This window comes from Protopterus annectens, chromosome 3.part1 (genome assembly GCF_019279795.1).
Source record: "Protopterus annectens isolate FY-2018-M chromosome 3.part1, PAN1.0, whole genome shotgun sequence".
In the NCBI taxonomy this organism is placed as follows: domain Eukaryota; kingdom Metazoa; phylum Chordata; order Ceratodontiformes; family Protopteridae; genus Protopterus; species Protopterus annectens.
The window spans coordinates 378,006,811-378,021,083 of NC_056732.1; the positions used below are offsets into that span (position 1 = coordinate 378,006,811).

Below are 14,273 nucleotides of genomic sequence, written 5' to 3' on the forward strand. Positions count from 1 at the left end.
GACAGTAGAAGAGCATGTACGGCTTCCTAAAATAGTTTTCCATACTCTACAAGGAAGAGTTTCAGGTTAAAAGTGAAAAAAATTCAGTTTATGTCACAAGAAGTTAAGTTTCTAGGTACTATTATAAAACCATCAGAAAGGTCTCCTTGCCCTATACGTGTGCAAGGCATTTTACAAATGGAAAAGCCATTGACTGTAGCAGATATACATAAATTCATGGGAATCATGAATTACAAAAGGGAATTTAGAGGATTATGCAACTGTGGTTGCTCCTGTATACAAAATGTTACACAAACAGAAGAGCTCCACCTTTTTAGAGTGGGGACCCATTGAGGATAAGGCATTTTTCACAAATAAAATTAGCACAAGCTACAGAATTAATAGCACCCACACCAAGTCTGCCGTTTGTGCTACAAGCAGCAGCAGGAAAGAAAACATTATCTGTGGTACTACTACAGGAATGGCCACATGGTGGCGACAACTGAATGGAAAAAACATTACGTCCAGTCACTTTCTGTAGTAGGAAGATGACTTCAGTGGAACTGGGCTATCACCCCTGCATACAAGTATTAGCCATTTACTGGGTTATTAAGCAAACTGAGTATTTGACTGTATTTCCAGTATTATAGTACAAACATCACACCAAGCAGTGAAAGCTCTGATAGGTAATTTTGTAATGAATAAAATCACAGACGATATTAGTCAGGCAGTTTTTGCAAAATGGATGGCACTTTTCAGAATGAAAACTGTTACTATACAGACAGGGCAGGAGCGGCCTTAGGTCAACTGGTGCCCTAGGCAAAATGGCTCCATGGCGCCCCCTACCACACCATCTGGTGCCCCCATCTGGGTCTACCTATACCTAATAAATACTGGAAAGCACCCCTGCTGCGGCGGCGCCCTAGGCAGCCGCCTAGTTAGCCTATGCCTAAGTCCGGCTATGAGACAGGGGATAAATATTATTTGTCAAACCACATGGTATATGAAGTAAAATAGCTTAACTGCTTAGAAAAAATAATGTCACAGTTTTTAGCATCTGATTTTGGCCACTTTAAGCAATCCGTCTTTGTGAATGGAACATAGTTTTGGAACAAAGGCAAATACTGGACAGGATTTGCCATAGATCTGGAAAATCCAAAGCTGGGTTCTCCCAAAATGATCACATTACCAGGGCATATGTCAGCTCAGAGAGCTGAACTGGAGGCAGTACTGTATGTGCTAAAGTATTACAATCCTGTTAACATTTTCTCAGAGAGTGCTTATGTCGTAAATTCTTTAAGACGGCATATGGACACTTTAGTAAGGCGAGGATTTGTGTACAGTGCAGGGAACCCATTACTGCATGCTGAAGTATTAAAAGAAATACATAAAGTTATAACAATGTCAAATTGACATGGACAGTATAGCATTTTAAAAGTAAAAGCATATCAACGTCTGACAAGTGAAACTTTCAGGCTAAATGCGTTAGCTGACACATTAGCAAAACAAGCAGAGCAAGATGGAAAAGAACTTCCAGAATATGTGTACACCAGTATAGCAGTTAGTGCCTTAAAAGAGCTAGACAAAGAGTCAATAGAGGGAGATCTTCTAAATATTCAAACACAACAAGGCTTAAAAGAAGAAACTGATCAGTGCAGACTAGCAGGAACACCACCAAGGGAGTATTATGCATACACTAACTCTAAGGGACTACAGTTGCCATATGTACCATTTCAGCTGGCATGGCAGTTGGTCAAGTTAAATCACCAAATACTGGAACATGTAGGAGCTAATAAGCTATGCGCGGTTGTAAAAGAAAAATATTGGAACCCAAGTTTAAAAAAGGTCTGTAGGCTAATTGTAGAAGAATGCCTAATCTGCTTGCAGGTAAATGCTAAAAGCAAAAAAACCTCAGTTACATCAGGTGCAGCCAGCAAATGGACTGTGGTATGCAGTTCATATAGATTATGCAGGTCTTTGCCAACAGCAAAGGGAGGTTACAGATACTAGTAGTAGTGGATGTCTTATCAAAATGGGCAAAAGCAATTCCTACTAAAACAATGACAGCAAAAGCAACTGCAGAGGCTTTTTGGAAAAATATTTTTTGCCATTGGGGGTGGCCACTTGTCACAGAGTCAGATAATGGTCCACAGTTTGTTAGTTGTCTCATTAAACAAATGTGTAATTTGTTAGGCATACAGCAAAGGTTTCATGTACCATATCATCCACAATCCAGTGGCATTGTAAAACGTATGACTCGGACGTTAAAAGAACTTCTAAAAAAGGCATGCCTGGAAAAGGGCAATACTTGGGTACATCATCTGCCTGTCATTTTAATGGATATTCGAGTGACACCAAATAGCAAAATGGGTATCTCCCTGTACGAAATAATGACAGGTTGCAAAATGCCCATACAATTGCCATTTGATCCAGATATACCTAATGGTATACCCATGTTAGAAATCAGCAAACATCAAGAATGGTTATAGCAACTTACTGAGGTATGTGACTATAATGCAAGAGATCAAGCATTCCACCTATAGGGAAAAAGGTGCCAATATTACTACCTGAAGAAAACCTTCCCTGTGGAACAAAAGTATTGGTAAATATGTTTTAAACGGAAGGGCCATGGAATAGCAATTGGCAAGGCCCTTTTCAAGTAGTGGAACAAATTGGACCATTAGTGAACAAAATTAAAGGGAAAAAAAAAACAATGTTAGTACATAAAAAATAGTTAAAAGTTGTTAAAACTAGTGAGCAATGTAAATCGAAGTGTATTCTCTTGTAGGTTCCTCACAGAGAAAGCATAATAAAATTGACATGGTTTAAAGTGCATCCTTTTGGAAATCCAGTTTCAGATGACGAAAGGCAAAATGATTCAGCAATGGAATTTCTATTTAAATGATTTTTTTTAAAGCAATAATAGCTATCATACTAATTATTATTGTATTGTTTAGTAATAAATTTTATTTATAACCTGTTAATCAAACTGTAAAGCTACACAAGAGAGAGAGAGAGAGAGAGTAAAGATATGTGGAAAAATGAGCAAGACTGGTCACCATCTTTTAATATGTTTTGGCAAGACAATGTTGGTATGCAAAAAGCATGAATACCGGGTTTGTAGTTTAATACCTAAAATAGCAGGGGTCATGCCACTAGATACTTCTAATAGTTGGAGGGTATTAATAAATGAAACAGGAGACCAAGTTGTGAATGTACAGCTGTGCAAAGCAAGGGTAGAGTTATCTGCTGTAGTACAGGGAATTACATGTTTTCAGCAAAATGGAACCATCTCAGTGGGTGACAGTAATTGAACTGAGATAGTTGGAATGGTAAACATTCATAAACATGTACCAGAATATGGTGCATTCCATCATGTATTTCCTATTTTAATACCAGCTAATGTCAGTTATTATTAGGTAAAACAACGGTACATCATTTCTCATAAAACATTAAAAATGAGAGCAAAACCAACGTTACATGTTGGCAAATAAATACAAATTTTGTGGTGTATATGATGCAACTCCTACTATGGGATAAGTATATGGCAGTATAGAAAATAGCAGTGTTGCCCTGTCAGACAGGTTATTTATTATTTATTTTATTTTACATTTATTTTACATTTGCTGACTGGGATTGTCTGACTGAGCTGAAGAGCCCTTTTTCAGCCGAGGCCCGGGGAGAAAAGCTCCAACATGTTATACAATTTTCATTATAAATTAGCATTAAACAGTAATGTTACAGGATTATTACAAGGCATTAAGTAGCAATACAGTGTTATACAGTGTCAATAATCAGGAGTATAGCATAACTATTTCAAGATGTATAAAAAAATATGTCATTAAGATGAGTATAGTTTTTGGGGTAAGTGGTTAAAAAAACAGTTTTATCATGATGTAGTTGCATGAAGACAAGACAGTTACAATAAAATGTTTCTCTGTGGCAATTTGCTAATAGATTTTAGAAGACAGTAGAAAGAGTAGTCAAGGAAGATTAGAGAGAGCTAGTGAGAAGAGTGAGTTAAGGGCAGAAAGCAGATTAAGGTATGAGAAGTAGGGGGTGTTAAGGAGGGAGAGTGCAGTGACAAGACCAGTGACGTTTAAAGTGCTCTTTGGTGGCTGTATTAAATTGCTTAGGATGTGTAAGGGTCCTTATTTCTAGTGGGAGCCTATTCCAGGCAATAGTGGGGTGATAGCTGTACATGTTGCATCCACATTTAGACTTGGGTTTGTAGATTTTTAGTAGGTCTTGGTTAGAGTTTTGGAGAGGTCTGGAGGGAGAATAATGGGAGATGAGAGGAGATAGTGCTGGGCAGTAGGAAGGCTGGTATAGGATAGAATGGATGATCTGGAGCTGAGAGAGAAGAAACTGGTGGGGTAATTCAAGCCAGTTTAGGTGTTTTAGAGAGAGACAGTGATAGGATTTGTAGGTTTGTTAGGCAGCAAGTCTAGCTACCTTGTTGTAGGTAGATTTGAGTTTGGTCAGGAGTGCTGAGTTAAGATTTGTGAGAATTTGAGAATTGTACATTAGACTGGGTAGAAGGTAGGTAAGAGAGAGAGTAATCTTGGCTTCAGGGGTAAGGAATTTCTTGTTACGGTAAATGACCCCTAGTTTTGAATGTGTCTTTTTGATACAGTTATTAATATGCAAGTCAAATTTAAGCTGATCATTGATGGTTATGCCTAAGAGCTTAGTACTGGATTCTACCTGAATGGGAGTATTATTAAGGGACTGTATGGAGATGGAGGGTTTAATATTTATGAACTTTTTAGGTAGAAAGAGTAACAGCTTTGTTTTTTAGGGCTAAGGATGAGCTGGTTGTTGGAGAGCCATGTTTCAACTAAGTTAAAAGATGCCTGAGTAGCAAAGAAGAGAGTAGAGGGAGAGTTGGCTGTGGTGATATTATTGCATATTATGGTTATATTACATTTGTGGTAAATATGCTTATAAATGGTTACCAAAGAGATAGGAATGGCACCTGCTATATAGGTTAGTAGTACCAGTAATGCATCATGTAAAAGAGTTAATAAGAGAAGCATTAGAAATGCAAAAAAGAAAAGAGACATATTACCTGTAATTGAAAGTCCAGAAAATCCAGTAAACACCCTAGATACATCACATATTTATCACCAAAATCTTGATTATTTAAAATGGAAAGATACGGATCTAGGAGATTATGTAATTTCTGGAGCAGGTGTTTCCCATGGTATGGAGCAGCAAAAGCCATTTGGGAGTTAAGAAAACTATCCAAACTGGTTGAAGTATTGGCAAACGCCACTTTCAGTGCAGCCTCTGACATTACTATCGAAATGACAGCCAAATAAACTATGGTTTTGCAAAATTGAATGGCTTAGATTACATACTAGCATCCCAAGGGGGTGCATGTGCCTAATAGGAGAACAATGTTGTACATTTATTCCAAATAAAACAGTTTCTAAAAATGCATTTAGAAGTTATTGCACAAGTGTCACAACATAGTAGGAAAAACTGTAATGACAACTGGAGCAAATTCTTTACTAATTTGTTTACAGGGTTGACAAGAAAAATCCTTATGTTCTTAATTTCTGTTATTGTTATTATATTGCTTGGTTGCATATTATTCATATGTATTAAAGTTTGCTTAACAAAAGTTATTTAACAAGTTACCCTTGTCAGTTGTCACAATGAAAATATTTACCAAACAATGACGAATTTGTCTCCCTGGTTTAAAAGAAAAAAGGGGAACTGTTAGAGTGTGCTGAACAATGAATAAAATCCTGCTGTAAATACTCTGAAAAATAAAGCATAAAATAAAAAGTTTGCTTGAATGTAGGTATAGAGTTTAGCAGTGTAAAATGGGCATCCATACTCTATATGTGTTTTGCAAAAGGAACATCTATTAATAGACATGCTTCCTCACAGTATCAGCAGAAATTCAAAAAAACAGTTCTGAAAAGTAAATATTGCATGCTTTTCTCACATCAGCAGAACAGTTTGAGGTGCTCCCTCACAGAGGCTTCCTTACAGACTTCTGTTATTGGATATGCTTTCTCACGGAATCTGCAGGAAAACAATTCTGAAAGGGAAATATTGCGTGCCTTCTCATAATATAGCAGAAGTGTTTCCTCACAGATGCTTCTTTACAATGGATGTTTCCTCACAGAATCAGCAGAAAAACAACTTTTAAAAGTAAATATTACATGCTTTCCCACAAGCATCAGCAGAAGTGCTTTCTCACAGATGCTTCCTTACTGAATCCAAAAAAAGACACTGAAAGAAAAACAGGATACAAATTACGTCAGAAGAATAGTATATAAAGATTGTAAAATCAATCTGTGTTAGGGTACGTAAGTACTTGGGTTCTGAGTTAACTTGGAGAGTGTAAGTTTTTTTGAACATTGAAGCTGTAGCTGTAACAGTATCGGATGTGTTGTCTGTTATCAAAGTAATATATATATATATATATATATATATATATATATATATATATATATGTGTGTGTGTGTGTGTGTGTGTTAGTAACTGCGCTAGAGTTTATATAGTACTGTGCTGCAAAGTATATTTTCTCATCAGTGTACAACCTGCAAGGCTCTGTGTTTAAAACAGACTGTAAGTGCAGCTATGCAAAACCTTGTGCTATAACCAGACTTTGATTTCATCAGTAAGCAGCCAACAAGACTTTGTGTCTTAATCAGACTTTAGTTTCAGCAGTACCTTCATAATTAAGTTTTCATTTACTAATCAGAGAATAATGGACATTGGACCATTTCAGGATGTACATACATGCTTCAGCCACCTTTTCCCTTCTTGCAGTGGACTTTATGGCACAATTACCACCGAACAGAACGTTAACATCCACAACATCAGCAGAACAGTTAGGAGGGACAGATGTATCTCACAGAGGATACCGCTGCTGGTAAACAGAACAGACTTCCCGTCCACAGAAAACAAACTCATCCCTGTTCACATTCAAGTACAACTTAGATCTGTGGATCAGAAACAGAAAATTCATCCTTGGATGGCCCCCTGTACTACGTATGGATGGAGACAGCTTCAAATGCTTTATCCCATGAATTGTTCCCTGTAAATTATCTATGGTATGATCACATTTATTCTCATTGGGTTAATGTATAAATATCAACCATGGAATGGGTAAGGCCAGTCTATAATCAAATTAGCTAGGTTATTTCAAGCACAAAAAGGGAAACTGGCTAGGATTTGATTGGTCCACAGGGTCAGCTAGCCTAGTATTTACCTATGAACCTATTTGACTTGGCTTCAGAGAGACTTAATCTCCAAAGTTCTAAGTTGGTAGCATCTCAACCTTCGATGTAGTCTTGAAAAACCTTCGAGAGTCAGTTGGCCACTATGAAGTCTATTTAAAACATTTCAGTACAGCTGGTATGGCATGCATGGCAGGCACAGGTATTGCTTTTAACTTTCATACCTGGATGCACCTGTGTAATTTTGCTGACTGCATTAGGGCATCCTTTTGTAATGTCCCTTTTGATGAGTCCACTTTATTTGTCCCAAAGTTAAAGATGCACTGACCATGAGTGAGCAAGCAGGCAGGATTTTGTCTGCTGTGATGTGCACTTTTCCACCATGCAGAGAACTCCTCTCAAGAAACCGGAGGAGGGCTCTTCTTCTGGAAACTGAAACAGTTTTCCTAGGATGTTTCAGGTGAAGCCGCCCCTGAGGCATGGGTGAAAACTTTAATGGACTCTTCCCTAGGGGCAGGCGTGGTTTTCAGAATCAGGGCTTCAAAGGACCCCTTTTTGCCAAGCCCTTCCAACCCTTCTGAAAATTTGCCTGAGTGCTGCACTCTGGAGGCAGTCAGGGTACACTTGGCTCTCTACCCACAAGCTTGGGGGACTCCATGTCAGATGGCCTAGGTGCTGAGAGTCATTTCCAGAGGCTACACCATTCCCTTTTAGTTTACGCCAAGTTTGAGAAAAAAATATCTTCCAGATGTACCACCCCATCAACAAAGAGAAGAAGCAGCAGAGATTCAAAAACTGCTCATGAAAATGTCATCCACGAATTCTAACCAGATCATAGGGGATCTGGGGTCTGTTTAAGATGCTTTTTCATGCCAAAAAAAAAATAAGGATGTCTGGCCCATTTTGGACCCAAGCAAATTAAACTTTTTCATACAACAGGCCAAGTTCTGAATGGTGATGGTGCAGTCCATTTTATCTCTACTCAGAAAGGATGATTGGAAGTGCTCACTGGACCTCAAAGATGCCTGCTATCATATAAAGATAATAAGGCATTCCAGGAGGTTTCTGAGCTTCAGGCTGGGAATCAGTCACTGTCAATTTTGAGCATTGCCTTTTGGCCTCACTGCAGCTCCCTGAGTGTTGACCAAATGCATATGTCAGTGTTAGCAGCTTGGCACAGGCTGCATGGATTCCAGGTCTTTCTGTACTTAAATGACTGGCTCCTTATGGTGACTTCAAGGGCATTGTTGATTCAGGTGGGATATTACTTGCTCCAGTTGTGCCTGTCCGTAGGCATTACAGTCAATTTTGAAAAGTCCAACCTGGAACCTGTTCAGGCTGTAGAGTTTATCGGATGCCATCTGGACACCACCAGTCTGAATGCGAGCCTCCCTCGAGATTACTGCCCCTATGACTTCAAGCCAGTCTTCTTACTTCAGAGGCCACCAGCTTTCTAATGGCTGCTGCAGTTTGTCTTGTCCCTCTGACCAGGTTCTTCATAAGGTTTCTTCAGTGGACTTTATCAGTTCAGTGGTCAGTTACAACTTACCTAATGAATTTTCAATTCATTTTTGAATCTCAACATTAGTCATCACCACATCTCTTGCTGTCTGATGTCAAAACAGGTTGCTGTAGTTCGTACATTTGGTTTCCTCAGCCCAAGATCATGGTAAGCATAGGCACTTCCCTCCTGGGGTGGGGCATTTCAGAGGGAAGATGGCCCAAGGTACCTGGTCCTGATCAGAGGCCCATCTTCACATCAATGTTTTGGAGATGAGAGCAGATCTCATAGTGTTGTTGGCCTTTTAAGACTGCCTCACCAGAATCATAATTGCTATCCAGACTGACAATATGGTAGTGGTTTGGTACATAAACAAAGAAGGGGTAGCCTTATCCTATCCACTGTATTGAGAGGCTGTGAAAGTGTGGCAGTGGGTGATGTTCTTGCAATGCTTGCTGATAGCACCACACATCCTAGGATAAATCCAGTGTTCTGGCAGACAGTCTCAGCAGGAGCATTTGACTGCCTCATGAGTGGTTTTGCAAGTCATCAGTGGCTGCTCAGATTTTTTGCCGCTGGTTCCAGCCATGCTGCAGTCTCTTTTAAGACCCCTTCAACAACAAATGCAGCAGCTTTTTTGCCCAGATCCCTATTAAGGGACAGTCACCAAGGGATGCTGCTCTGCATGCTTGGCACCCAGATCTCATGTACACTTTCCCCATGAATCCCATGATAATCATGTTTTTGCAGAAACAGCCCATTGCAGAGCATCTGTGATCCTCATAGCCCCCTTCTCGCCCAGACATGTCTGACTCCTCTTCCTTTTGCTTCATCTGTTGCACCCTTCTTGGATTCTGGATCTTGTTCCAGATTTGATATCCTCTCCATCGGGCCAGCCTTACAGGAATCTGAAATCTCTGAAATTGACCGCTCGGTTCCTCCAATCTTAGAGATGTGTCTGTCTATAGAGCTAAGCTTGAGAAACCAGTTTCCAAGGCAAATTTGTCCAGATGGATTTTTGATTACATATCTTTTGTTTATACCATGAAAGGTTTACCTTATCTTGTTAAGCCCAAAGCCTACTATACTAGGGCAGTATCTACCTTGACAGTGTTTTTTACCCATGCTTCCTTAGATCATATTTGTACAATTACTATCTGGTCTAATAATCATGTCTTTGTGTCCCATTACAAACAAGACATTCAAGTCAGATCTTGGACATCTTTTGGCTTCACCATTTTGCAGAGTATTCTCTCCTAATACCACCCAGTATCTGGCTGGGGACTTTGTCCCTATGTTGAGGTGGATAGAAAAGACAACAGTGGATATGAAAGTTATGTACTTACCATAAAACTAGATCCATGTTGACTTCTTCCATTCATCACAACCATCCTTGCCTCCATTCCCCTTCCAAATTGTCATGGGTAAATTATGGCTCTTGAAGGACTTTGCAGGCCAGTCCAAAGTCTGTTGTTGAGGCTGTTTGGTCTCTCACTTTTGTTTTTTTTTTTTGTTTTTTTATTGGAGGGACTCCTTTGGTGCGGGTCAGGTATGTGTGATGGTGCAAAAAATATCTGAGGAGATGTATTCACAGCATTACATGAGAGGAAATGGAGGTTCTGGGCTGAAGATTCTGAAGTACTGACCTTGGATCTGATCAAATCTGATAACCTATATGTTAAGAAGTACGGAAGAAGGCAACATGGATGTAGCATTATGTTAAGTACATAACTTTTGCTTACAGTCAGTTGTGGTACACAGAATTTGGTATCTGTAAATCAGGTCAGTCAGCGTATTCTCGAGTAAAACATGTCAGAATGTCAAATGATTCTTAACATAGTCAAATACAGGGCTTCCAGTCCTACAGATTCATTAGTTCAAAACTTTGATGCTGAGAAAGACTGGACCTCACAACGTCCTTTGGAGGAATTTTCCTTTTTTCAGATTATTGTCAAGATGCATGAAGTGTATTTACAAATGGATGTTCCCCTGAATTGAGGAGATATTATGATATGCTACAATTGGATATACCTTATTCTATGCATTTTCCTTCTCTAGTACCAGCCCTAGAGGATACATATATAATGCTACCTGCAGTAGCCCGATTCACAACCTTCAGTCTTTGAAAAAAGCAAATAGGCTTTACAAATTTCTCAAACTAGCAAGCACTTCTTTTCTCACCTAAGTCAGACCCTGCAGCAGTATCAACTTCAACACCAGCAGGAAACATGCTCCTGATGTCATCCAACCCTTTCCCATTGGACAAGGAGGAGAAGATTTTGGACTGATTTGGTAAGAGAATATTTTCTTCTTCCACTTTGGAGTATAGTATTCTTAACTATCAGACCCATGTGTGGTAGTTTATGTTTTTCTGTACAGACAGTTTTAGAGACCTAGCTCTCACTCTTCCAGATGAAAGTAGTGCCTATCCCAATTATTTTGTTTTCAATGTTTCCTGTGTATCTAAAAATGGCTTAGAGTGTGCATGATTGTGCAGATACTGTGTCTATCGCCTCTGCTTCTGCTGCTGTTTTGAGGAGTTGAAGAGGTATGCTTGAGTTCAAAATCAAAAATCTTACTAGGTAAATTCTGAAATTATGAATTCAGCTTTACATAAACAGGTTTTATTTTGGCCCATATGTTACTCAGGTCCTCAAAAAGTGTAATGAGAGAGGGAAATTAATTTGAAGAATTTCTTTTTTTTTAAACACCTTTATTGAATTATCAGTTGTGACATAGGCAAATTTACATTTGTACAAAAGTAATGACTATTAAAAAGTTAACAAACATTATACTTCACATGTATTGCTATATATCATATAACCTAAGCAACATTGCATAAATTATTCAATTCCGGCCCCTTTTTTTAAACAAGAAACATCTTTATTATACCATCACTTATGACATAAGCAATCATACATTTATATAAATGAAAACAAGCCACACTGTCACCATCCTAGTTGCAAGCATTATATACCACAAACCATACTGACATACTTCCAGTTGCAAACATTATACATCACTTATGATCTACCCAATGATTTTCAGTCGACTATTATATAGCTCATTTAAGTCTTGCCTTCTTTTAAACTTCATTCCCCCTGTATGTATTGTTCCCACAATTCCCATTTTTTTCCTATGTAGTTTGCTCCTACCCTTTTCTAAAGATCTCAGTTCCAGTTGTTTTATCTGTGTTACTATATTCACTTCTTCTAAGATTTTTCAGCCCGTCCTTACAAATCTCATAGTCCTTTTTCACACCTAAGAAGCAAAATAAGCAGTCCCTGCCTTCTCCAGCAAATCAGGGAAAAAGAGATGCAATGGAGGGAGCAATAAAAAGAAGGATCCTTTGCAAAAAAAGGGACAGCCTACAACTTCAAAATGACTATGCCAGCATCCCACCCCATTCCCCTCCTGACCAAATCTTTCAAAACCTGTCCCAGATATTAACTCTGTGCATTTGGTGGTTCAGAAGGGATACATTTGGCTCTGGATACAAAAACCTCCTTTCAGGGGAGTTCCTGCCCATTTTGTAAATTTCCCTTCAGGTTCTTTAGCACTTGGTCACTATATGAGTCGAAGAGCCAACGCCATTAAATAAAGGAGCGAAGGATAATATTCTATATTGTTTCTGGTACCAAAGAATGGAAGAGAGTCTACTTGGAGGCCACTTCTAGATCTTTCCTTCCTTAACTTGTAAGTAGAAGTTCCAAAATTCGGGATGTTGACCCTTCAGAGTCTGTTATTGCTCCTTCCTCTGGGAAGCGTTATGGTAACATTGGACCAGAAAGATACATGCCATTACTGTGCAGTAGACAAAGGCTTCAGGAAATTTCTCAGATTTTCTATCTGGTCACATTATCAGTTCTCTGTATTATCCTTTGGGCTATCTTCTGCTCCAAGGGTGTTTATAAAGTATCTATCTCCATCATAGCCTTAACATGGAATCTGATGATGTCAGTTTTCATTCTATCTTCAACTTATGGGTTAAAATCTGATCCCTCCGATCCAAATCAGCTGTTACAATAGCTTGTGGTAACCAAACAACTCTTGAGTGCCTCCCTTACCTATAATGCAGCTTTCCTAAGTACCTCAGATATTGTTTGCTGCTATTTGCATTAGACGTGGTGACCAGTTGCTCTTGAGCAGATAAGTGAATTTATTTGAATTAAAATCTTCTTTTCTCTTTTAAATACCCGTTCTACATATTTTCTATTTATCTTTCATCTTAGCTTCTACCCCTTACCAAAAGACTGTTTTCTCTTCTTATAAATTCTCTTTCCTTTTTCATATGAAAGTTTCTCTGAATACTTTCAAGTATTCTTCCCCTTTACATATAGTGTATTCCCTTTTTACAATTGCTGGTATTCTCAACCCTGTTTTGCTTATTTCTCTTTATAAAGAAAGTGTTTGCGAGCTTTATGAAGCAGTAATTTGTCCCTTTCTTTACCTCTTTTCTCTTTCAAGCCTTTTCTATACCTTCTCGGGGTTCTACATAGTTCAAAAAAAAAAAGTAAGTAGGCTTTGCTATCTTTCCTCCCTTTCCTTTTCGCGTGGTGTGTGTGTGTGTGTACATTGGGCCAGCTAAGGCATGGCGAATGCCCCAAAGCCAGGCTTCAAAAGGTGCACAGAGTGTGGCCATAAGCTTTCTCGGCCACACTCTGTGTGTGGTTTGCTTGGGGGTAACTCACTTCCAGTCCCCCTATCCTATTTGCGCTGGGTTTAATCCGAGGACACTTAAGGACAGGTGGGACAAACTGATCCTTAAGGGCCTGTTGCCCTCTTCTGCTGGGACCAAGGTCCTACCTTCCCCTGCTGGGAAAGCAGCAGTTGCTCTTTCTCTTCCCCTTCCACAGCCTCTGGGACTCACCCTCCTGCCAAGAGGTCCAGGGAAGGGGATAAAACCAAGAAGGACCGGCCTCGCAAGCGATCCCCCGACCGCTTGTTGGAGGCTGGCCCTCCACTGAAGGTTAAGCCTGTTTTCAGGCCAGTGGAACCTCGGCTCAGGTGCCCCAGGTTTTCACCTGAGCCCGAGATACAGGTTAGCCGGTCACCCCCTAGGCCTTCCCCCACCAGCTTTCCCGGCCTACTTCAGAGGTGTCATCCTGCTCTACTCAGACCTTGTGTGAAGAGGAGATGGACAGGATGATCCGGAGATTTATCCGCACTCAAATCCAGATGGGGGTCTTGCCAGGGCCTTCTCCCACAGGAGCGGGTGCCTTCCAGCCATTGTTTACACGTATCACTCCATCTCCGATCCTACCTGTGGTTTCAGAGTCATTAGATCTGAGGACGATCGGAGTCGAGGGGTCTGCGCCGACGGTACCCTGTACCTCGACGCCAGCCAGTGCCTTAAGTGTGTCGGATCCGACTGGATTGGATCCGAGCTCTCGTAGCCGTAGCCTCAGGTTCAGATCTGAGGGAGTGCTTTCTGCTCCGAGCTTGTCGGAGAGAAGCATTCCCCTCAGCGTCTTGGCTCCCACAAGCTCAACTCCAGCTCTCCGTTCGAATCAAGAGGAGCGGCTTCTGCTAGGTCAGCCCAGGAGGTCCATTTCCCATTGGCATTCGACGTGGTGGAGAGGGTTCTCGCA

At 40.0% G+C, this 14,273-nt stretch overlaps 1 protein-coding gene across 1 annotated transcript in view; it reads left to right on the forward strand.

Moving 5' to 3' along the window:
- The window catches only part of COLQ (collagen like tail subunit of asymmetric acetylcholinesterase), a 3,098,435-nt gene that overhangs the window by 1,699,150 nt on the left and 1,385,012 nt on the right, over positions 1 to 14,273 (forward strand). The gene's annotated exons all lie outside the window — the stretch shown is intronic.